The sequence below is a fragment of the Silene latifolia genome, chromosome X (assembly GCF_048544455.1).
Source record: "Silene latifolia isolate original U9 population chromosome X, ASM4854445v1, whole genome shotgun sequence".
Taxonomy (NCBI): domain Eukaryota; kingdom Viridiplantae; phylum Streptophyta; class Magnoliopsida; order Caryophyllales; family Caryophyllaceae; genus Silene; species Silene latifolia.
The window spans coordinates 194,012,114-194,038,420 of NC_133537.1; the positions used below are offsets into that span (position 1 = coordinate 194,012,114).

General features: G+C 41.6%; 1 non-coding gene across 1 annotated transcript; it reads left to right on the forward strand.

The window, feature by feature from the left end:
- Window positions 1–12,142: 12,142 nt before the first annotated feature.
- Window positions 12,143–12,249, forward strand: LOC141625660 (small nucleolar RNA R71). Its single transcript, XR_012535429.1, has one exon. It is a non-coding gene; the product is annotated as a small nucleolar RNA R71 (small nucleolar RNA).
- Window positions 12,250–26,307: the final 14,058 nt, after the last annotated feature.

Consider the following 26,307-nt stretch of genomic DNA (forward strand, 5'->3'; position numbering starts at 1 on the left):
TCGTGTGAGCACACCTAAAAGTGGACCCTAAGGATGATATGTGTATATCCCGTTCTAGGTAACAAAGTATTTGAAGACCCCGTGTCTGGGTCAAGGTAAAAATGGATTGGATATTTGGAATGTGGAGTTCGGAAATAAGAGGCTTTGATGAGCAAATCTCTGGAGCTTTGATTTTGTGGAGTTAAGGCTTGATGGGATTATGGCTTGTAATATGGCTTGGAAATGGGGTCTCTTGGTTTGATGTAGCCTGAGCACATAAAGGTAGGTTAAAATGACGTGGGATCAAGTTTCCATGTCTTGGCCCTAAAGGATGGGTATACTTGACAAGCTTGAGAGAATTCTAAAAATTCCTAACTATCTCCCTGTAACGGTCTCGAGAAGGACTTAGGGTGTGTGATGTGTGAAAGGCTAACTGAGGGTGCTAGCTGACCATCTTCATCGATGTCTTGATTCTATAAAGACTTCAGCAGTATTCCGTTCAGCATTTGATTTCATACTCGTTCTTTATTCAGACTCGGATTCTTGGTTTGGAATATATCTCGGCTTTTCCTCAGATTCTTGATTCAGGTTTTCGAAGATAACTTTGACTTTGGATATTGACATTGACTCGCTTGATTGAGCCTTCTTCTTTTGACTCTTTTGTCTTGGATTACGGGCATAACTGCGTCCTTGGATATTGACCTCAGTTTCTGTTGATTAAGCCTTTGTCTTTGATCATGGCTCGTATCGTCTTGGATTTGCTTGCTATCATGGATTTGGGTCAGACTAGCACCTTTGGTGTGAAACGAGTTGGTCTTTAGTACACTCACATCGACCGACATATGTTTGTTTTAAAATGTCTCAAATCAATTCTTGTTGTCACAGGAAAAGGGTAAAGGAAGAGAAGAATAAGTGGATTGAAAAGTGGACTTTTATTGAAATAAATAATAAATGTATAGACTCGAGAAGATATGTGACTCGTGGGGACAACCCCCAGGTTGTCACTAGGAATAGAAATGGACACGAAGAAAGACACTAGAAAAATTATGGGAAAGAAAGCCTAGGACTCGGACGCAGACTTTGGCTCGATCCTAAATCTAGACTCCTAATCATCATTGTTATCTTCGGGGAATCCTCTTTCAGCATCTGGTAGCTTGAATGTTTGATCTTAATTGTTGAATGATTTGAGCACCCTTTTCTCGTTGTTTGGGGTACTAGAAGGGTAAAGGCCTAAGAGACCTTCCTGTCTCTGAAGAGTAAGACGCCTATGAGGGTCATTATTTTCTCTTAAAAGACCGAGGGTCGATAAACATATCTTGCCGCGATTGAGCATATAGTGGATGGTATATTTGAGTTTGGAACATGTTTCAGTGTCGTGTCCATTACCCCTATGGAATAAACAATATTGAGAGCCATCCCAGAAGTGACCTCTCCTTTCATACTCAGGATCTAGGGTTGGACCGATTGGCTGGACCAGTCCTTTAGCAGAGAGTCTTTCAAAGGCGATCGTATAAGGCATGCCTAAATTGGAGAATGACCTTGGAGGCGGGGTTCCTCTTTTTGGTGAAGGTTCTATAACCTTTACGTCGGTAATGTGGATTATCTGTTTATTGGGTGTAGATATGGACGGTGAACTTCCTTGGTTCATCGATACGAACAATCTCTGCTGATAATTTTTCGACGGTCTTGGTGCCGCATTTCAAATGAGAGGTATAAACTGGGTGCAAACAGTCAATAACGTCTTCAATCAATATTGCGTCCTTTGACTGGTTGGGTATTCGTGAGTTTGTTTTCCTTCTTTTAACCAAATGATTGGTGGGTCGTTCATTTTCTTGATCATCCGCGATGTTGAACTCCCTATAAGGTCGCTTAGTTTCTGTATCCGAACTAGTTAGGAGAGAGACAGAAATCTTACTATCCTCAATCCCATCTTGTATGACATGCTTGAGTTTATAGCAATTTTCGGTATCTGGCCCCCTACCCCTATGGTATTGACAATACGAATTGCCATCCCAAAATTTAGATTTCTTTTCTGGGTCTGGGCTAGGCCCTATTGGTTGAAGAAGACCTAGAGAGGAGAATTTGTTCAAGGCTAGAGCATAAGGTATGCCTACACTTGTGAATGACCTGGGAAAGTTGTTAGGTTTCTTTGACGAAGGCTCGATGAGGTTGACTTTGTTGATTTTGATTCCTGGATAAGACAAACTAGAGATAATTTGCTCATTTGTTGCGTTCTTTTTAGGACTGTGAGGTTGAGGGTTTGTCTGGACACTTTTCATCTTGAGAGGTTGGGCCTCAAGCTTCTTCCCCATTTCAGTAAACTGGTTCTCCATGTTGGAAAGCCGAGAGTTTAGATTATCAATGGCTCCTTCTAACTTGGAAAATTTATTGTTGAAAGCAATGGAAAGCATGAGCATTCCACTTTGGATATCGTCTTCCTCAAGCACATTGATCTCTTTGTCTCACGAGGATCGAGGAGATGAGAACAGTCTAGGGATGATTCTTCAACATGTTTAGTGCTGCTGGACCCAAGAGGGTTGATCCTCTCGAATTGCTTGACAGAAGGTGGCACTGGAAGCTTACCCTCTTCGATCATATCTTGGATGGTGTGTTTCAAGAAAAAACACTCTTCAATATCATGGCCTCTACCTTGGTGATATAGGCAGTATTTGTTTCCCTTCCAGAGGTTCACCTGCTTCTCTAAAGGTGGATCCGGAGTCGGACCTATTTGATGTAGCTTAACTTGGGCAGAGAGTCTCTTCAAAGCATCGGCATAAGATATGCCTAAATCAGAAATCACCCTTTGATGCCTCCCAGGTTTCCTTTCAGTTGTTTTCGGCTTCCTAAGACGACAATTATTGCAAGAGGTAAGCTTTGGATGACCTAGACTAGAGGTTTCTCTAGGTGGCGTGTTCTTTTCCACCATCCCATTTTCAAGGGCGAGGACGCGAATGCTCAAATTTTCCACTGTAGCTTGAACTCGTAGGACTACGGCATAAACGTCTTGGAGAGACACGGTGGGTGGCTCGAACTGCTTCGTAATTTTGTTGACTGACGGAACTTGTTGGATTCCTACTCGACAGAAATGACGCACATTACAACTTGATTCGACATGGGATCACGCATACTAAGGCAATAAGCAACGAACACAGGAAGGGACAAGTAATCACGAGGATAAGACGACAAATCTAGACTTAACTTGTGAATTCATGGAATGTCGTGAGCGACTTCTCGTGTTTGAATTCACGATGCTTGATGTTAATTTTAGACTCGAGTGTCGACTTTGACGGAGTGACATTTAGATGGTTGACCTTATTGACGGGATTGATGACACGTGATTCTAAAACGTGTGTTTTAAGATAGACTTGACTCGAGGTTCGGGTATGTGTGTCCAGAATGTGTCATTAGGAGAATTTGAGAGACGGATTTTGGAACGACTCGACGTGTTAGCCTCGAGTGTGTGAGTCGAGGTGTGGAAATGTTTAGATCCTAACTGAATTGGGCTAGGGAGTTCAAAATGACGGTGTGACGCGTTAGGACTTGACTTGAATTTAAAAAGACCCAAAATATAAAGGAAAACGGGTTTATGACTCAACAGAGTTCTGACTAGGACATAGTCGGTTTGAATTTTGACTCTAACTTAGCCCAATTGAATTTACATATTTACATTTACATGGTTTAAAAATATTTTGCTTTAAAACGTTTTTTTGTTTTTTTTACGTTTTTTTTTTTGAAAATCGAAAAATTCAGCATTATTTGGTTTAAAAATGGGATATTTGAAAAGGTTTGAAAATGAATTTTATTTACATTGACATTATTTTGTATATAAATGAGGAATTTAGACACGTGATTGATTTGGAAAACACACACAATGTATACATACAAACGGGCATTATAACAGTATGCTGAGTGCATTTAAAAGGTTTTGGCTTAAAAGGTGGGTTGCCATACCAAGCAATCAAGCCCTGGTCTTTGGAGAGGTCCTTGCCAAACATGAGTAAGGTCGGTTCCTAGTCCATTTCCTCGAGTAGTGAAAGCTCTTGATACGAACATGAGTAAGCATCGTGGTATGGTTGACGTGAATCGCCATCCATCTTTAGGCCCAGATAGGAATTTGGACCGTCCGGAGGGGACGATTGGTCGAATGGGTTGGTTTAGGGTCTAGGAAGACCGAATGAAACGACCTAAGAAGGTCGAGTAATGAAAATCAACAACTGTTTCGTATAAACTATTCCCTAACCTTGTTCAAGTTTCACCCTGGGTAACACGTAAGTGTATCATCCCCAGCGGAGTCGCCAAACTGTGGACATGGGCCACCCGCGCCGCGCACACTCGCGCGTTGGTTTCAAGGCGGTGACACTACTCCCACGGACCCTTGGTTTGCCAAAGCACTTCATGGGCCGTTACCGATTGGTGAGGCATTGAAACTGGCGAAAGGTTGAATAAGCCTGTATTTGTGGAGTCGCCACCAATTTATTGTGGAAAAAATTTAAAGCCGTTCAAATAACTCGTGTCATGTCAAGACACAAAGTAATGACATAAACACTAAGAACTCGTTACCCTTAGCATTCTATGTCTAGAATGACTCTCGAAGATGCCAATGGACATGGATGTCCAGATATAACTGGAGTAAGGGGCGAGGGTACATATTAGGAAGCACTTTAATTCGAACACCTAACCCCGCCCGCCTCGATAGCAACCTCTACTAATGATTAGGGAAATTATTTATATTTGATATGTCGTTGATGTAATGCATGTAATGCAACATCCAGTAGATTAGTCCTAGCATGTGAAATTAGACTATGTCGATTAACACGTGTTTTAGCAAACAATTGGGTCGATGTAAATGTTAGATTAATTACATGTGAATAATTAAATCATACAAGATAAGAAGTCAAGAACAAACAAACAAATAAATTAGTTACAATTGATAAACTTGAATTTACATCATAAACATGCTCAAAATAATTCGAAAATAAAAGAAAATAAAAGAGATAAAAGAAAATAGAAGAAATAAGGAAATTAAAAGAAATAGGAAACAAAATAAATTAGGAAAATAAAAATAAATAAAATAAAAATAGAAAATATGAAAAATATGAATTATATGGAAAATAGCCAAATTATGGTGATAATAAGAATAATAGTTGATTAAAATCGTAATTAGAAGCTACGTCAAAGCGAGAAAGAGTTCAGAGACAGAAACCAATCCAGAACAGGCGCAGCATCAGCTGCGTCCTTTGGAAGAGGCGCAGCACTTCATGCGTATGTTCTAGAGCTGGGTTCTGACTGTGAAAGTCAGACCCGCGGGTTGTTAATGTTTGTTAGTTACTTAATGTCAATTATTGGTATATAACTCGAGTAGAAGAGATTTAATCATATTACATGCATATGGAACCGTTATAAAGCGATAAAAGACGAACGAAACATTTACAAGTTATGGTTATTTTGGGTGAATGAAAGGTTGTTGACTCGAGACAGGTTAAAAAAGATGGGGATTACCACTGATGATTCTTGTGTGCTCTGTGAGGAGGCAATGGAAACACATGCTCACATCTTTTTTGAATGCAGATACAGTAGCCAATGTTTAGACATGGTTGCTTCAGGCCTTGGTTGTATTATTCCTCGTACACAGGTTAGCAAATTGTGGCTGCATTTCCCTTTCTCTTCTGCCAGCGTTAAAAAACATGTTGCTGCTCGTCTCCTTGCTCCGATGTATGCTCTTTGGTGGGCGCGCAATACGTGCAGATTGAACCATTACCTTCAAAGGCCTGCCTATTTGGTTAAGGCCCTTGAGGAGTCCGGAATTTGTAATTCATAATTTGTTGGTAGCTTACTCCCTTTGTTGCGGTTGTATGCTTTAGTTGCAAAATGTTTGGCTTTGTTAGCTAGTGCTCTTTGATTGTAAACATTGGAATGGTTTTATTTAATATAAGCTTACCATTTTTACCCAAAAAAAGTTATGGTTATTTTATGACGTCGGAATTGATTTATATACAAAACTTGAATTAAAGATGGTTGAAAACGAAAGAAAACAAAATATGAAAAATAAAGAGAAATATGTACAAAAGACGAATTCCAAGGACTTGATATAGATAAATCGAGTCTCTAAAAACCGGTTTTGAATTTGTGACGAAAACCCGCAAATATTAATTATAAGGGATTTAAGCCGAAAAAGGGTTGAAAAAAGATTTATAAATACTAATTTGAAAATTATTAGGTGAAATAAGGGAAAAAACGAAGAAAGAAAAATATAAGACGAAAAGAACAAAAACCCGAGGAAGAAAAAGAAGTGGAACAACTGAAGGCAGCCTCTGGAAGAGGCGCAACAGATGCTGCGGCCTTTCCAGAAGGTGCATCAGTTGATGCGATTCTTCCCCACGTCGTTTCTCTGCTGTTTCTGTCAAAGGGTTTTAAAAAGTGATTAAAAAACCGGTTTTGAGCATGCTTATGTCATAAATTCTTACATTAATTATAATACAGAATTAAGATAGGATTTTACACTCTCAGACTTACATGTTAGCGTCGCGAGATTTAACTAAATCGGTTTTTAGTGGTAACTCGGCTCGATCTATGCAAATATTAAAGTGCCCTTGAAAAAGGATTTAAAACAAACTGTTTCAATTGATTGTGTAGTGGTCAAATTGGTTGGTCATGCAAACGTGACTGGTACTCAGAATGATCTGAGCTTACATGGTCGATTGATCAAGCACGTAGGCGTCGAAAGGCAAGAGCGTGGTCTTAGAATGCAAATGGAGAAGAGAAGGGCGGACACTCGCGTGAAAAATATGTGAGGCGAATGGCTCTATTTATACTAAACATATGGAGGAAATATGGAAAGGGTAGAATTTGGAAAGGAATAGGAAAGAAAGATCCGGAAATAACCGACTTAGGTTGAAACACGGAAACTTGGACGAAAAGAAAGCCTTGAGAAAAGGCGCAGCAGGTGTTGCGACCCTTGGAAGAGGCGTAACACTTACTGCGTCCTTTCTCGGGTAGTATTCTTTTGCGCAAGAAAATGCGTTTGACATCCTGTAGTATTTTAGGCATAACGTTTTCTACAAGACTCGGATTAAGGTGATTTCAGTGGCATTTAAAAGCTAAGAGAAAGATCTAGAATTTTCTGTGAAATAGGCCAGCCCCAAAAAAGTCGTTATCACCTCGTAAAATGGGCCTAAATGTCGGGTTGTCATTTTAGTAAATGAAATGCACATTTTGTAATGTAAACATTAAGCTTAGCCCAAAGAAGTGACATGGGACTCAAAATGAGATATACTCATTACATTTTATGACATCCTAACCTTAGGTAGACAAGCACATTGCTTTTTGACTCGGGATTTGACGGTTTTAGGAAATGGAAACGGTTTTTGACCCGGACTCCAAATGTACTCTAATTACTGCCAAAGCGACCGTAATGACACCTAGATGACAACCAAGGGGTAGATACAAGTGTACGAGTTACCTTTTATTAAATGATTTACAAAACGTCATAAAATCGTGACATATGCTAATCATGCGGCCCAATCATCACTGGGTGTTTGGCGGGAGTACAGAAACGAGGTGTCTACAGCAAGGAACTCAAGTGTGGTGCTCCTCCTAGTGACAATGTCTTGGTCTATACATGTCTCCAACCCAACCTTTTCCAATAAAGCTCTCGTGATAGGTAACGTTCCCAAGTCCCGAAGAGTGCCCGTGTAAAGGAACCTAGTGACTACCACGGAGGACTTAGAGTCAAGTTTTTTGAAGTTTTCAAGAGGCTTTCCCGACAACCCCTCCTGACCTAAGTACTCTTTAATTTGAGGTTAAGGTGCGGCCCTCTTCGTCCCCCTTGACGATGAGACCGCGGATTCCTTTGCCTTTCCCATAGTAACTCAAAAGTTTCCTCGCCAAAATTGTTGTGAAATTGAACTTGTTGATGATTCCTTGGTATTTGCACTTGATTTGGTTGATTTTGATGAAGGTTTGAAGAAGTTAGGAAGATTGGAGTTGGGTTTTGGGTTTGGGGAAGATGAAGTTGTGAAGAAATGGGGACTAATGGAGCAAGTGTCGTGTTGCATTGTCTTTTCACGGGTTGGTTAAGGGACAGGCGCACGGTGCGCCCAAAGGAGGTGAGGAAGGCGCACGGTGCGCCCATCGTGCTGTTTTTGTGTCTTCCTCATCTCCAATCCTTCCATTCTTGGCCAATTTTTTTAGCTCGCATGCTTCTATTCTTCACGTATTCAGCTTGGGTTGGTATCCTACACACTAAAACACGCATTAACCTTTTCTAAAATGACATGAACGGTAATGAAAATGCATGTACATTAAATTAAAATGCAATTAATTTAAATATGCAAATACGGAATTAAAATGCAATATGCAATGCGAAATGTAAATATGCAAGGGAAAGAATTATTTACAAAGGGTTGCCGTTTATTTAACGTCGATGGGTCGACAAAGTTGCAAGTCCCAATTAATCTTCATAAATAGGAGTATCGAGGGTTAATGTTTCCACTTCACCCACCTTAACTCCTTCATAATAGGGCTTGAGTCGTTGCCCATTCACTTTGACCACCCTTCCGGTCTTACGACATTTGATGTAAATTGCTCCATAAGCATACGCTTTGACCACTTCATAGGGTCCCATCCACCGTGACTTCAATTTTCCCGAAAATATGCGGAACCGACTTTGAAATAGCAAAACACTTTGCCCCACTTCAAAAGTCTTCCGAGAGATCATATTATCATGGCAAGCTTGAGTCTTAGCTTTGTAAATTGCCGCATTCTCATAGGCATCATTACGGATTTCCTTAAGCTCTTGAAGTTGGAGTTTCCTATGCAATCTCGCCTCATTAATTTGCAAAATAAAGGACTTGATTGTCCAATATGCCTTATGTTAAACTTCTACGGGCAAGTGACAAGGTTTACCAAAGATTAAGCGGTAGGGAGACATACCAATTGGTGTTTTGTATGCCGTCCTATATGCCCACAAGGCATCTTCCAATCTACCACTCCAATCTTCTCTATCGGAATTGACGGTTTTTTCAAGGATAGCTTTAATCTCCCTATTTGAAACCTCGCTTGGCCGTTGGTTTGAGGGTGATAAGCCGTAGAAACTTTGTGGAAAAACCCCGTATTTCTTTAACAAAGCACCAATAACCTTATTTCAAAAGTGCGTGCCTCGGTCACTAATCAAAGCTCTAGGAAATCCAAAATGGGAAAGGATGTTAGACTTGATGAATTCAGTAACAACATTTGCATCATCGGTCTTGGTGGCCTTAGCCTCTACCCACTTAGAGACGTAATCCACCGCCAAGAGAATGTAAGTATAACCATTAGACACGGGAATTGGCACCATAAAGTCAATACCCCACACATCAAAGATTTCACAATAGAGCATGGGGTTTTGAGGCATTTCCCCTTTCCTTGAAATGTTGCCCATTCGATGGCATCTATCACAAGCTTTCACCAAGGAGTGTGCATCTCTAAAAAGTGTTGGCCAAAAGAAACCACTCTCCAACACTTTCTTAGCCGTCTTCTTGTCTCCAAAGTGCCTCCCACAAGCATATTCATGGCAAAACCGGAGATTTGACATAACTTCGGTATCCGGCACACACCTTCTCACTACTTGATCGGCACAAAATTTCCACAAATAAGGATCATCCCACACATAGTACATGGAATCACACTTGACTTTATATTTTTGATTTCGAGTAAAACCCGAAGTAAACTTGTTGAAGACCAAGTAATTCACTATGTGTGCATACCAAGGTTCGGTAGACATCAAGGTAAGAAGGGCTTCATCTGGGAAGGTCTTCTTTATTGGAACTTGTGGTCCCAAGGAGGAGTCTTCTTGGATGAATCTACTAAGGTGATCCGCCACCGTGTTGGTGGAGCCTTTCTTATCTTTAATTTCAATATCAAATTCACTCAAGAGAAATACCCACCGCATCAAACAGGTTTATATTCTTTCTTGGAGGCAAGGTGCCTTAAGGCCATATGATCGGTGGAAATGATGGTTTTGGCTCCAAGGATATAGGAGCGGAACTTCTCTAGTGCAAATACTACCGCAAGGAACTCCTTTTCGGTGGTAGTATAATTCCTTTGAGCTTCATTCATCATAGCAGAAGCATATTGAATGACATGAGGTAACTTCCCTACCCTTTGGCCTAAAACCACGCCAAGGGCATATTTGCTTGCATCCGCCATTATTTCAAATGGCTCATTCCAATTAGGTGCTTGAATGGTTGGAGTCGTGATCAACTTCTCCTTGAGTGTATCAAAGGCTTTCTTACATTCTTCCCTCATGAAAAATTCACTTTCCTTTTGAAGAAGCTTACACAAAGGGGCGACAACCTTAGAGAAGTCCTTGATGAAACGCCGGTAGAACCCGGCATGACCTAAGAAAGATCTCATTTCAGGCACATTAGTAGGATAAGGCAAAGTGCGAATGGTATCGAACTTGGCCTTATCGACCTTAATTCCTCTAGAGGACACTACATGTCCCAACACTATTCCTTCCTCAACCATCAAATGACATTTCTCATGGTTAAGTACGAGGTTGGTATTTCATTGCCTCATAGATGTTATATTTAATCTTTTCACCTTCAAATTCCATGGTAAGACATCCACTATACACGTCTATCTTAGTGTTTGAGGTCTTCATGAAAGGTCTTCCCAAGAGAATGGGAGGGGAACCTTTTTCGGGCTCCATCTCAATCACATAGAAATCGGCGGGGAAAATCATGTCCCCCACCTTGACCAATAGACCCTCAATGATGCCGTTGGGGTATATGTTGGATATATTGGCTAAGGAAATAACCACATGAGTCGGTTTCAAAGGTCCTAACTTAAGGGACTCATAAAGATAGTGAGGCAAAACATTGATAGAAGCACCTAAATCAAGCATGGCTCTTTGGCACTCGAATTCACCAATCTTACAAGGAATGGTTAACATGCTCGGATCAACACACTTTTGTGGTAAACGCTTTTAAAACATATTCAAAACATGTTCACTAGCCCTCACTTTCTTCATACTCTTAGCTTTGTTGATCCTCTTAGTAGTGCACAATTCTTTCAAAAATTTAGCATGTTTTGGCACAATATTAAGAAGGTCAAGAAGTGGGATGTTTACCTCCACTTTACAAAAGATATCGTAAAGGCTTGAAGCCTTATTATCCATTACCCTTGTGTCATTCAAAGCATTTGGAAAGGGAGCTTGTGGCTCGTATTCCGGAAGTGTTTCATAAATCCTCAATTTCTTGGGTGTAGGTGTTCTCTCATGATCCACCACTACTTAAATTTTATCCTCTACTACATCCTCCACTTCATGAACAAACGGAAGTGGCCTTGATTTCTTAGGAGCCTTGGGTGCCTCTACCAACTCTCTACCATTCCTCAATGAAACCGCTTGTGCTTGTTCCTTGTTGGTTGGAGGAATGGTATGAGAAGGGAGACTCCCTCCTTGATTGGGTTGTTTAGTAATTGTGTTGAGAACTTGACCTATTTGAGTCTCAAGATTACAAATCCTAGAGTTGGTGAGCCGATTTTGTTGAAGCATGGCGGTTTGAAACTCTTTGGTAGTGGCTTGCAAAGCTTGGTTGTCTTTTTGCATTGCCATTTTGTTCATGGCAAGTGTTTTCATCATGTCTTCTAATGAATTTTGTGATTGGTTTTGATTTTGATTTGGTTTTGAAATGAAGAGTTTGATGGCCCTTTTTTGTTTTGGTTTGCACCCCACCTAAGATTAAGATGAGCTTTCCACCCCTCATTGTAAGTATTGGAATAGGGGTCAAATTTCCTAAACCCAATAGCCTTCACCGCTTCATTTGCTTCATCCGTTTGCAAGGATGGACACCCATCGGTAGGATGGGTTGGATCATTACAAAGGCTACAAAATTTCACATGGGATGTACTTCCACTTCCTTTTGCAAGTTCCTTAACCAAGTTTGTAAGAAAATCAACTTTGTCCTCCATATGGTTGGGGTTTTGCATTGAAGAAAATGCCACACTTGCCTTTTTTATCCTCCTTCCAAAATTCCTAGAACTTCACACTAATCTTTCAATCAAATTATTTGCTTCTTGGACCGACATGTACTGAATTCCTCCTTGAGTGGCGGCCTTAATCACCCTAGCATCATCCTCAAGAAGTCCACCACAAAAGTTCAAGAGCAAGTCATGATCGATATAACCATGGTTTGGGTAACTAGAAAGAAGTTGCTTGAACCTCTCCCAATACTCATATAAGTTTTCCCCATCCATTTGATCCACATTACTTATCTCCTTCCTGATTTAAGAGGAGAGACTAGCGGGAAAATATTTCTCCAAGAAAGATTTCTTCATATGGTTCCATGTGGTAATGCTTCCGATGGGAAGATAATAGATCCAATCATTTGCCGCATCCTTTAGTGAAAAAGGAAAAGCTCTCAATTGGAGTTGCTCATCGGTGACTCCATTGGTTTTCATACTAGAACATACCACATGAAACGTGTTCAAGTGCTTGTTAGGATCCTCGGTACTTGTCCCATAGAATTGTGGCAATTGATGAATAAGCCCGGATTTGAGCTCAAAAGTAGCATTTTCCGATAGAGCCAGGAAAGAGATACACAAAGGAACTTGTGTAAGGTCCGGAGTGGTGATATTTTTGATGGTCCTTGCCCTTGGAGGTGCACGGTCCTCGGCATCCCCCATGATGATGTTTATGGGTTGTATATCGTTTTCTACAACAAAAATGGTGTTGTTGGTAGAAGAAGATTGGTTATCTTCCTCTTGGTCTTGTTAGGTCGTTGGGAAGCAAAGTTTCACTTGAATTTCTAGTATGAACCATAAAAGGATCTACACGAGAATCAAACGATCAAAAGGTTCTCACAAGCAAATTTACCAAGCACAAACTAGCTACTAGAACACCAATGCAAGTAACTTGACACAACTATTCTAAAAACCAATTGAAAACACTAGCAAAACCGTTCCCTTCCCCGACAATGACGCCAAAATTTGACACGCCTAAAACGTCGCAATTAAAGGTGGTCAAATTAACAATTTATATACCACAATACGTACAAATCAAGACTAAATATAAGACAAGTAAGTTGCAAGTAATGGGGTCGAACCCAAAAGAAGGGGGGTTTGCAAATGTCTAATCAAAGGAGCAGTTAGAACAATTGTGACAAATCAACAACAAACATGTGAATAAAAAAAAAGGGGGGGGGGGGGGGTTGTTCAGGTAACAATTTGTAGTTCAAATAAGAGTAACAAATAAGTAAGCAATTTAAGATGATTATCAAATATGAGAGGAAGACTTAACCCAATCCCTTTGGTGAACCACTAATGGTTGATCCTTGATACAATCAATCCCCAATTAATTATTATTACCCTATTGTGAAGATAAATCCTTTAAACCTCCTTAATAATGGTTAAATGACAAGGAAATTACAGTTAATCAACTAACCCAACTTAACAATCCTACCAAGTAGGAACGCATACATTGGTCAAATTAATAAGAAGATAAAGCATGAGAGATTCAATAGGGGTAATTAGACACAATGGTACACGATTAATGCCTAATCACAAGTTAATCCGTTTCTTTAGATCAAGGTAGCAGGAAATCACACTCACTAATTCAAACACAAAGGGATGCTAAGATAGAATTGCAAGGGAACACACTTAACAATTCTAACAACAATTAATTAAGGAACTTGATTAAATTAAGGAACAAGGAAATCACACTTAATTACTCAAATTAAATAAGATTTTCAAAAGTCAAACAATAAACACAAAGGATTAACAATAATAATAATAATAATAATAATAATTAAGGAAAGATTAGAGTGTCTTACAACCAAAAGATTAAACCTTTAGGATTGGATTAAGAAAGGAGATTAGTTCTCCATAATAGATCTAAAACCCAAATTAGATGATAATTCTCCAAATACAACTTGATTAACAAAATAAAGCATAAGATGGTGAATCCCTAATAGTGTTCACCTATATATAGTCCTAGGTTAAAGAGGAAATGATGGGCTTAAGTTGGATGGAAGCCTGTAATCAAAATGCGTAATACCTAGGTAAGGCGCATGGTGCGCCCTATGGCATAGGGAGGGGCGCACGGTGCGCCCAGTGTACTTGTGTGGACATAGGCCACCTGCACGCCCAACCAATCTGTGGATATGCAGAAGTTGGAAACCATGCTCGGTGGCATAAAAATGCTTTCGACCGGATCGCTTTAGATCGGTCGGTTTCGTCTCGGCAAGGGTCTCGAAATGATGCAGGAGATGTTTGGAGTCGCTACCAAGCAATTGTGGGATGCTTGGAACCCGTTCGAATCCACTTTATACCTAGGTCAACCAAGGCAAAAAGCGGTGTTTGACATAGGTACTAAAGATAAGGAGTCGTCCCTCTTTAGCATCCTATCTCTAGAATGACACTCGTACGCCCTGGATAAGGTCGTCCACTATCCAAAGTTTCTGAGTAAGAGGTGAAGGTACGTATTGGGAAGCCCTTTAATCGGACACACAATCTCGTCCGCGGTAGCGACCTCTACTAATCGATCTTGGTTGGTTTAATGCAAAAGTTGATAAAACGGGTAAATGCATGAATGCGCAACCACAAGTTTAAACCTAACATGTGAGCTTTCTATGTCAGTTGTTTATCCAAGTATCAAGTAATTGATGTCAAGTTGGATTTAATGTTGATTTGCATGAAAGACGGAAATTAAAAATCCATTTACCGAGTTAGGTTCATGGTGTATAACGTGATCCATTTGTCTTAGAAAGGCGTTTTGCAAATACAATGTAAAAGGGGCAGATTTGTCATATGATCTGTCCTGTATTTGGGTTAACCAAAGTCGGGATCATCCTTGACAAGTGTTGGAAAGGAAGTAGGGTCCGCATCAGGCAGCCTATTGAGGCGCGAGCCGTAAGGCGATGCAAGCAGACCTGCCCTGGTTTGAAAACTGGAAAATAGTTGGCCTGTTTAGGCGCGGGTCAGCAGACTCTCCAAGTGACGTCTTCAGACCATTTGAAATCGTTTGTAAAACGGTTTGTAAGGAGGGTGTTTGAATCCGTCTTGGTTTGAAAAGGTCATTTAGACCGCTTGTGTGTTAATGTGAGGAACGAGACTTGAATAATCACCATTGTATTGATGATATTCGATGTCGGGTTCAGTTTTGCAAGTTTGACATGAATAGTTTTGAAAAATGATTATGAACTAATTGTATTCAATTCATTTGTTTTGATTAGTCAATGTTTATCACCGTACTCGGGTTTAAACCGACATGGTATGCGGAACCAAGGATGACTTTGCATTTATGACTAATCTAATGGTTTTGAAATGTAAAGAAATGAAATAAAAGGTTTTAAAATACCTTTTAAAATGTAACTAACCAAATATTATCACCGAAACACGGATTAGACCGCCATGGTATAAGGAACGAAGGGTGAAAATGTTTTATGGTTAAAAAATGATTTAAAATGGTAAAAATCGATTTGAAAATGGAAAGAATGAACTCAAACACGTTTGAGTTTTGACCAGAACACCCCATTGAGGCGCGAGGCACCTAGTGGTGTTTAGGGCCTTCTGTTTCGGTCAAAACTCGGTTTTGGCTCATTCGATCCGTATTTTGGACCATGTTATGCATGTTTTAGCATGTTAGACTCATAAAACAGATAAAAGACATGAATGAAGAGGATTTTTACAGCCTCATACTTACATGCTAGGCTTGAGATGAGAAATTGACGAAAGTGTAACAACTTGTTAGGTCGGAAAACTCGGTTAAAAACCGTTTTAGCAATATAAAGAATGGTTTGTCAAGTTTAGTGATGGTGTAGTTGGTCGAGATGGTCGGTCAAGTGATTTAATGCACGATGACGGCACCAAAGAATGTGTATGGCATGTTTTTTCGATCGGTAGGTCGAAAATACGTGTCGGTTTGTGATTTTAAAAGTCGAGTCGAGAATTTTAAGGGAGATATGAGGGGGCAGACACTCGCGTACCTTCAAATGGTGGCAGTTAAAGGGGTATTTATAGTAAAATGGGTGGTTGTGTGCGTTTTGAGCGACATGGCCGCATGGGCTACTCGATGAGGCACGAGCCATTTCGCGGGTCTTCGAGCTGTCTTGTCACTATCACGCAATTGAAATCATTATTTGTTATATCCTATGTTTTGGATGGCATGATTTTTACTTGACCATTCAAGTATTCCGGGAATACTTAACATGGAAGCTTTGATAATTTTGTTTTTTTCTGTTTGACTCGATTTGACTCGTTGTTGGAGTCAGGATTTGAATTTTGAGTCGGTTTTTGGTCCGGTGTCAGTTTTGACTCTAGTTAGTGTCATTGCGACCCCGTCGTCGTGCATAAAACACTCCAGGTAATTTTGAAAAGTTTTAAAATGTTTTGATTTCGAAATTGTTTTGAGTTTTCCGATGTATAGTTATACAAAACAGTCGATTAAACGATGCCATTCCTGAGCATGTTGTAGTCCAATAATCATCGAGTGTTTGTTGGAGACTCGAAAGATACCGGGTATCGATAGAGCTCCCACTTTGACTGAGGCTTAGACAGGGCAAAAGCCAAAGTATAGCCCCTAGGTCAATCGAAGATTACAACCTGGAGACCGAAGCGACGTCGAGGCGGATCGAAAGGGTTCGGGCGAAGCACCTGCCGTCGGGAAGGGCGATGTCAAGGCGACTCGGGGAACGAGTCAAGGACAAGTCTGTAACACCCCCATACTCCAAGTGCCTTACCAGGACCACTAAGGTATAAGGATACTACCATCTCGGTTACCCGAGGCATGATAATCATAAGACAATAAATAGTATAACTTTAGTGAAAAGTACAAATGAAGCCAAATCCCAAAATACGGGTACAAGTTCTCAAACCAACTATCTAATCAACTAAATGTAAAGTTTATTAAACGACTAAGCTACAGCGGAAGACTTCAATCATCGACAGTGGCACATCCCAGCAATCCCATGTGACTCAAGTCAAACCTGCTCAATTACTGCTCACCTTCCCCGAATGGATCACCGCAGGTTTTAGAAACAACAACACGGGGTCAGTACTAATCACACAATCTATATATATATCAACAATACGATAAACAGATATCTCACACCGTCACACACACAATCACATCAGTCCCATCAATCTCAATCACCGACTGTCCAATGGACCAGCCCTGCCACTGGGGGACCGCAGCCGTACCCACCAAATCCCCGCTCCTCATAATGAGCGATAACCCTGTCCATTAATGTGCACATCGCCTTCCGTGGCGGGTTCCACGAAGGGCGAAACTAAGGCGTGAAGCCACTCCCGCAAGTGACCCCACTAAGCCGAGGACACGCCACGAGAACCAGAGACAAACAATCACAATCAACAACCGTCACAATACAATTACTATATTATTCAATCAACCACAACACATCAACATCACATTATGGGACTAATACTGAGTAGGAAATCCTACCTGGAAAGCACAACTATCGACGGTCTCTGTGTATCAAAAAGCCTCTTCTACAAATCCTCCTCCTATCATACAAACACATAAACACTACCAAATCACAATCTACACAAAACCCCCAAATTCCCATATTAGGGTTTAAACAACATAAAGGAAATACCATAAAAACGGTACAAAGGTCTTACCCTCGACGCAAGGATCTCAACGGTATAACGAACGATGAAAACCGACCTTCCAAACTCCGGGATTTGCTAACAATGCGATTAAAGTGAAGAACGTACTTTGCTTTCTCTCTTGACAGTAATTTAGGTTTTGAAAAGTGTTTAGAACAATGACGGAAAATATTATATACCTTGATCGCATAATTAACAAAACCCGAGAAATAACTCCCCGTAAACCGGCTAGTCGATCGAGTAGCTAAGGTACTCGATCGAGTACCCAACAGGTCAGAAACTATTTTAAAACGCAACTCACCCTTACTCGACAGAGTAAGGCCTACTCGATAGAGTACCCAGAGACTCATAAATACGAAGTATTACAGTCTTCCCTCCTTAAAAGGAACTTCGTCCCCGAAGTTCAAACCACCACAAAACAAAGATACACCCACAACACTCCCGACTCAACAACCAAAACAAAACTCAACATAAAACATGTTACTAACCCAAACTCATCCCGACAACCATACCGACACAACATACAAAAGGGTATAAAAACTCTTAAAAACTCTTCGAGATCATCTCTTACCCCCCTAAAAGAAATAAGGTTACGTCCCCGTAACCATACATACCTGATCAAAAAGGAAAGGGTAACGCTCTTTCATGGCCTCCTCTGGCTCCCATGTAGCTTCCTCGGTCTCGTGGTTAGACCAAAGGATCTTAAGCAACACTGTCTCACCACTCCTAGTCTTCCTAACCTTTCGGTCAAGAATCTGCTTAGGCACCTCAAGATATGATAATGACTCATCTAGCTCTAAGCTCTCTGCCTCTAACACATGTGACGGATCACTCACATACTTCCGCAGCTGCGATACATGAAACACATTATGCACTCTCTCTAACGCAGCTGGTAAAGCCAGACGATATGCAACTTCCCCAACTCGCTCTAAGATCTCATAAGGCCCGATAAACTTCTGACTCAGCTTGCCTTTCTTCCCAAATCTCATTACCCCACGCATAGGAGACACTTTCAGAAGAACCTTGTCCCCAACCTGAAACTCTATATCTCGGTGATGTAGATCTGCATAGTTCTTTTGCCTATCTTGAGCTGCTCTCATCCGTTCCCTGATCATCTTAATCTGTTCAATCATCTCATGTACCATCTCTGGTCCTAAAACCACTGCCTCAGCACTATCGTCCCAACAAATCGGACTCCTACATCTCCTCCCATACAAAGCCTCAAACGGTGCCATACCAATACTAGTGTGGTAGCTGTTGTTGTAAGAAAACTCTATCAAATCCAACCTCTGTTCCCAGCTACCACCAAAGTCCATCACACAAGCTCGTAACATATCCTCAAGAGTTTTGATCATTCTCTCAGTCTGACCGTCTGTCGCAGGATGAAATGCTGTACTCATCTTCAAAGTTGTTCCCAACGATTCCTGCAACTCTTTCCAAAACCTTGATATAAATCTCGCATTTCTGTCAGATACTATGTCCTTAGGGACTCCATGTAACTTAAGCACGTTCTTTCGATAGGCCATAGCCAATTGTGCTTTAGTCCATGTATCTTTCATTGGAACAAAGTGAGCTGACTTTGTCAGTCGATCCACTATTACCCAAATCATGTTGTTACCCTGTTGACTCTTTGGCAAACCCACGATAAAATCCATAGAAATGGATTGCACTTCCACTCAGGTACCTCTAAAGAATGAATCTAACCTTGTGGTCGTCGCTGTTCCCCTTTAACTCTCTGGCATGTGAAACAACGGGCCACAAACTCTGCTGTTTCTTTCTTCATCCCAGGCCACCAAAACGTGTTCTTCAAATCCTTGTATAGCTTGTCACCACCTGGATGTACTGAATATGGTGTACAATGTGCCTCTGTCATGATTGTCTTTTTCAGCTCCTCATCATTAGGGACACACCACATACCATCGAACCTCAAACTACCATCTGTGTGAATGGAGAATCGAGACACTGTCCCTTTCTCTACTCCTGCTCTCCACTCAACCATCTTAGGATCCAAAGCCTGTTTACCACGAATATCCTCATAAAGATCGAGCTGTACTGTCAAATCTCCCACAGCATCTCCTCTCTGCATCATATGTATACCAAACTTCGCTACCTCATCTCTCAACCTCATCAAAGATAGAGCTGTACACAAAGAATGTACACTCTTCCTACTCAAAGCATCTGCAACAACATTGGCCTTCCCTTCATGGTAGATAATTTCCATGTCATAGTCGCCAATCAGCTCCATCCACCTCCTCTGTCTCATGTTCAACTCCTTTTGAGTGAAAATATACTTGAGACTCTTGTGATCAGAAAATACCTTAAAGATTGCTCCATAAAGGTAATGTCTCCATATCTTCAGAGCAAACACCACTGCACCCAACTCCAGATCATGAGTAGGGTAGTTCTCCTCATAAGGCTTCAATTGCCTAGAAGCATAGGCAATCCCTTTACCGTTCTGCATCAACACACATCCCAACCCATTCTTTGAGGCATCTGTATAAACCTCAAAGTTCTCGATCCCTTCAGGCAATGCTAAGATAGGAGCTGTGGTCAAACGCTCCTTTAATGTTTGGAACGCCGTCTCACAACTCTCATCCCAACGAAACCTGTTCTCTTTTCTCATCAACGCTGTCATAGGTCTAGCTATCTTGGAGAAATCTTTCACAAACCGTCTGTAGTACCCAGCTAAACCCAGAAAACTCCTGATCTCAGCAACATTCTTTGGTGCTTCCCACATTGTCACTGCCTCAATCTTCGTCGGATCCACAACTACTCCCTCCTTTGAGATCACATGCCCCATAAAAGCAACTTTCTCTAACCAGAACTCGCACTTGGACAGTTTAGCATACAACTCATGCTCCCTCAAAGTCTGCAACACAATCCTCAGATGCTCCTCCTTAGTCTTGGAGTAGACTAAGATGTCATCGATAAACACCACCACAAACTTATCCAAAACCTGTCTGAAGATCCTATTCATCAAATCCATAAACACTGCCGGTGCATTAGATAACCCAAACGGCATCACCACATACTCATAGTGGCCATACCTCGACGTAAAAGCTGTCTTTGGTATGTCCACCTCTCTAATCTTCACCTGATGGTACCCCGACCTCAAATCAATCATGGAAAAGACTGATGCACCACTCAACTGATCAAACAAGTCATCTATCCTTGGCAAAGGATACTTGTTCTTCACTGTCACTCGGTTCAGCTCTCTATAATCTATGCACAACCTCAAACTCTCATCTTTCTTCTTCACAAAAAGGACTGGTGCTCCCCACGGTGATACACTTGGTCTAATGTATCCCTTCTCTATCAGATCATCTAACTGCTTCCTAAGCTCCTCCATCTCCTTAGGACCCATCCGGTACGGTGCCTTAGAGATTGGCCCCGTCCCCGGTTTCAACTCAACTGTGAAATCTATCTCTCTCTTCGGTGGCAACCCCGGAATCTCCTCCGGAAACACATCCTCAAACTCTCCCACCACTGGTATCTGATCAACCGTTGGACTCTCTATCCGGTCTTCTCTGACATGGCACAAGATCAAAGGACATCCCTTCCTCAGATAAGATTTCAAAGTAACAGCTGCAATCAACTTAACTTTGAGTTTGACCAGAAACCCACGATAAGACACACTAACACCCTTAGGACCTCTTAAAGACACTTTCTTTTGATGACAGTCTATCTTAGCTTTATACTTTCCCAACCAATCCATCCCAACTATCATCTCAAAACCGCTAAAAGGAAACTCTAGCAAGTATACGGGTAGATCAACTTGCCCAACTATCATAGGTACATCCCTATATAACCTCCCACATGTTACAGACTCACCCGAAGGTATAAAAACTTCCTCACTAACAGACTCATATACCCTCAAACCCAATCGTTTAACATGACTCGAAGATACAAACGACTGAGATGCCCCCGAATCAAACAAAACAAAGGTATGAATACCGTTAACAAGAAAAGTACCGGTGATAACGTGTGCATCATCTTCAGCTGATTTCTTCTCCATCATGAACAGCTTTCCACTGGTCTTCTGTCCACCTCCCTGGTTAGTGCTGGCTGATATGGTCGGCTTAGAACCCGACCCTTGATTGTTGTTGTTGTTGTTGTTGTTCGTCGGTGGTTTCTGATAAGAATTACCGCCGTTGCGGTTACCTCCACTCTGATAGCTCTGACTTCCCCGGTTTGCCTATGATCCAGTCGGTCTATTGCTCGCATAGCTCTGCGCAGTCTGCGGAAAGTTCAGTGCACTTGTGCACTCATGTCTCTTGTGGCCTACACCACCACCACTATAGCAGGTCACTCCCCAACTACCACTAACACTTCCACGGCCACGCCCAAAGGAAGCCCCAGCACTGAATCCTGACCCAGAAGAAAACCCCTTAGCTTGATTGTGGTTGCCTTTCTTGTGACTAGATTGGCCTCCACCCTCACTCTCAGCCTTTCTTTTCTCACTCACTTTCTCTTGAGCCATCTCCACCAACCTCTCAGCTCTCCCAACCCTCTCATAAGCTTCCTTAACGTCAGTAAGGACTCCCATGGGTAACTTGTCCATGATCTTAGGGGTCAACTCCCTCTCAAACCTCAGCGCCAGATTCTCCTCACTCAAACCCATATCCTCAGCATACCTAGACTTCTCATTAAACTGCCTGTAGTACTCGGCCACAGATATGTCAGATGTCATCTTAAACCCATCGAACTCCTTTCTCAACTTACTCCTCACATGCTCCAGAACGAACTCTTTTCTCATAGTCTTACGAAACTCTTCCCAAGGTATAGCAGGTAAACCTTGGTTCGCATACAACTCCTTAGCACTCACCTTCACCGTATCCCACCACTTGCCAGCTGCCTCCCTCAGGTAGAACGCAGCTTGTTCTACTCTCATCTCATCAGGACAGTGAACCAAATCTAGTATGTTCTCCATCTCTCTATGCCAGTTATCAAGAAGGTTAGGCTCCCCAAACACCTTGTACTCTTTCGGGTTAAACCTTGCTATATAGAGGCGGATTTTAGAGTGATCAACCTCCTTCTCCTTATCCTTATCCTTATCCTTTCCCACAGTCCTTAAAGCCTCCGTAAGAGCATCCTGATGCTCCATCATCTTAACGATATCATCTATGTTCATAAGCTCAGCTCTCGCATACAAAGCATTCTTCTTGGGCGGCATCTTGAAACTATATCAGAAAAGGGGTGGATATAAACATACGTACTAAGACCTCAAAACACGAAAGCAACTGCCCAGGACATACTCGATCGAGTTCCCTAACCTACTCGATCGAGTAACAGGCTACTCGATCGAGTGCCCATCATACTCGATCGAGTGCCCCGACTCCAGACCCAAAACAGACCTTCTAACCTCTAACATACTCGACCGAGTAGCCCGGCTACTCGATCGAGTGACCCCCTACTCGATCGAGTGCCCGAGGTACTCGATCGAGTGCCCAAAAACACGATTCTGGATTCAAATTCGTCAAATACCCACCCGATCAAGTCAGTCCCACTCGATCGAGTCATGCTAACTCAAAAACGCTACCCGCATGTTATATCATATCCCAACATTATAAACAACTTTATAAATCCCAACATTATATCATAACTAAGCATATAATGTTACACAACTTTTCATACAATCAACGAAATAACTCTATCATGTTATTAAACGCCACATAGTAAACATGCATCATGCTTCTCATTCCAACAACAGTTCTATATATCTCATCAATCTTTCTTTCACATTCTCAACTTTCTACTCCCAACATCCAACAATTACACATACTTCATCACATCCACACACAAGCTGACAAACAACGCATACGACCTCGACATACACCCCCCCATGTGACCGGTTCTAAATTGTAGGGCAAGTTCGCGACTTCAGGACGTCTCCCAAGCCTTTGCATTAGCTCCTACAACCTTTACCCCGGGTTCATTTTAATTGACTCCCTATATTCATTAGATTCATTGGTTACAGGTTAGAGGATCGTCGCTCTGATACCATTTGTAACACCCCCATACTCCAAGTGCCTTACCAGGACCACTCAGGTATAAGGATACTACCATCTCGGTTACCCGAGGCATGATAATCATAAGACAATAACGAAACAACATTTAATAGTATAACTTTAGTGGAAAGTTCAAATGAAGCCAAATCCCAAAATACGGGTACAAGTTCTCAAACCAACTGTCTAATCAACTAAATGTAGAGTTTATTAAATAACTAAGCTACAGCGGAAGACTTCTATCATCGACAGTGGCACATCCCAGCAATCCCATGTGACTCAACACAAACCTGCTCAATTACTGCTCACCATCCCCGAATGGATCACCGCAGGTTTTACAAACAACAACACGGGGTCAGTACTAAACACACAATCTATATATATATATATATCAACAATACGATAAACAGATATCTCACACCGTCACACACACAATCACATCAGTCCCATCAATCTCAATCACCGACTGTCCCTTTGGACCAGCCCGCGCGATGGGGGACCGCGGCCGTACCCACCAAATCCCCGCTCCTCATAATGAGCGATAACCCTGTCCATTAATGTGCACATCTCCTTCCGTGGCGGGTTCCACGAAGGGCGAAACTAGGGCGTGAAGCCACTCCCGCAAGTGACCCCACTCAGCCGAGACACGCCTCGAGAACCAGAGACAACAATCACAATCAACAACCGTCACAATACAATTACTTTATTATTCAATCAACCACAACACATCAACATCACATTATGGGACTAATACTGATTAAGAAATCCTACCTGGAAAGCACAACTATCAGACAGTCTCAACAGCTATATCAAAAAGCCTCTTCTACAAAACCTCCTCCTATCATACAAACACATAAACACTACCAAATCACAATCTACACAAAATCCCCAAATTCCCATATTAGGGTTTAAACAACTTAAAGGAAATACCATAAAAACGGTACATAGGTCTTACCCTCGACGCAAGGATCTCAACGGTATGACGAACGATGAAAACCGGCCTTCCAAACTCCGGGATTTGCTAACAATGCGATTAAAGTGAAGAACGTACTTTGCTTTCTCTCTTGACAGTAATTTAGGTTTTAAAACGTGTTTAGAACAATGACGGAAAAGATTATATACCTTAATCGCATAATTAACAAAACCCGAGAAATAACTCCCCGTAAACCGGCTACTCGATCGAGTAGCTAAGGTACTCGATCGAGTGCCCCCTTACTCGATCGAGTATCCCAGTTACTCGATCGAGTACTCAATAGGTCAGAAACTATTTTAAAACGCAACTCACCCTTACTCGACAGAGTAAGGCCTACTCGATAGAGTACCCAGAGACTCATAAATACGGAGTATTACACAGTCGTCGGGAATAGTTTAGAGTCTGTCGACTGTCCGTGCGGGTCGTTTTAAGTCCGTTAGACTACATACGAAGGGTCGCCAGCCATAGGAAGGAGTCATACCTGGGGCATCTTCGGGATATGTCCTTGAGTTATTTCTTGTTTGCGGACAAAGGCTCGCCAACCGTGTTGCGGATATGATGGGGCTCGCCGCGTTGCGGATATGATGGGGCTCGCCAGCCCCGTTGAGGTCACGTTGTGAGGCTCGCCAGCTATGTTGAATGTGCGTTTTGAGGCTCGCCAGCCATGTTGAATGTGCGTTGTGAGGCTCGCGAGCCATGTGCGTTGTGAGGCTCGCCAGCCATGTTGAATGTGCATTGTGAGGCTCGCCAGCCATGTTGAATGCGCGTTGTGAGGATCGCCAGCCATGTTAAAGGTTGAATAATCGACTGTGGGAAATAGCCGTGTTAGACGGACTTATTTCGAGAGGTTGTTGAGTAAGTGGGGTCCGTGAGGAGGTCTCTGATATTCTGCTGGGGAATTTCGATGTTTATATTGGATGTTTGTGGTGCCGGAAAGGGAAAGGCTTGTGAGCTCGACTCCCATGGTCGGCGTTGATTTCAAATTTTGAAGAGAGGTAACGAATTTTATTGCCTTTCGTTTAAATCTGTCGAAAAAGCGGATGTGAATTCCACCATCCAATGTTTGTTTGGGGAGATAACGGCTTTAGTTCCGTCTTCTCGTGATTTGAAATTTTGTGAGTAGTAGTGAATTTTGAATTTCACTATCTTATTCGAAGGTGTGACGGTGTTTAATGTCGTTGTTTTGAATTTTGAAATTCGTGGAAATAGCGATATTGAATTTTACTATTTTGTTTTTGTATTTGACAAATGACGGTTTTTAATGCCGTTGTTTGAAATTCGTGAAAATAGCAAATTTGAATTTCACTATTTTTTTATGTTTTGAAGAAATGACGGTTTTTAATTCCATCATTGGAAATTTTGTGAAAATAGGGTGGAAACTGGGCTAAAGGCCAATGTTTCGCTGAAAAAGCAGGGAGCACCTCAAAGAGGCGCGAGCCTTCGTGCGAGGGAAGGAGGCTCCCCTTTTTTCTATAAAAAGACGCGAGGCAGCCAAGCTCCTTATTTTCTTCGTCTTCTTCCTCTAAACACGATAACTCCAAAAAATCGCCATTTTTGATCGTGCTTTCTTGTTTGTGGTTGTGCCAAATCCATTATGTCATCTCAAGGTATGTAAATCCTATTGATTGCACTTGAATTTGTTTGTCTTTTTGTTGATTGAATTAGGGCGAAACCTTAACCTTTCGAAAATCGATATAGACGTTTTTGTTTAGCCCATTTTCGAGTGAAATTGATGATTGCATT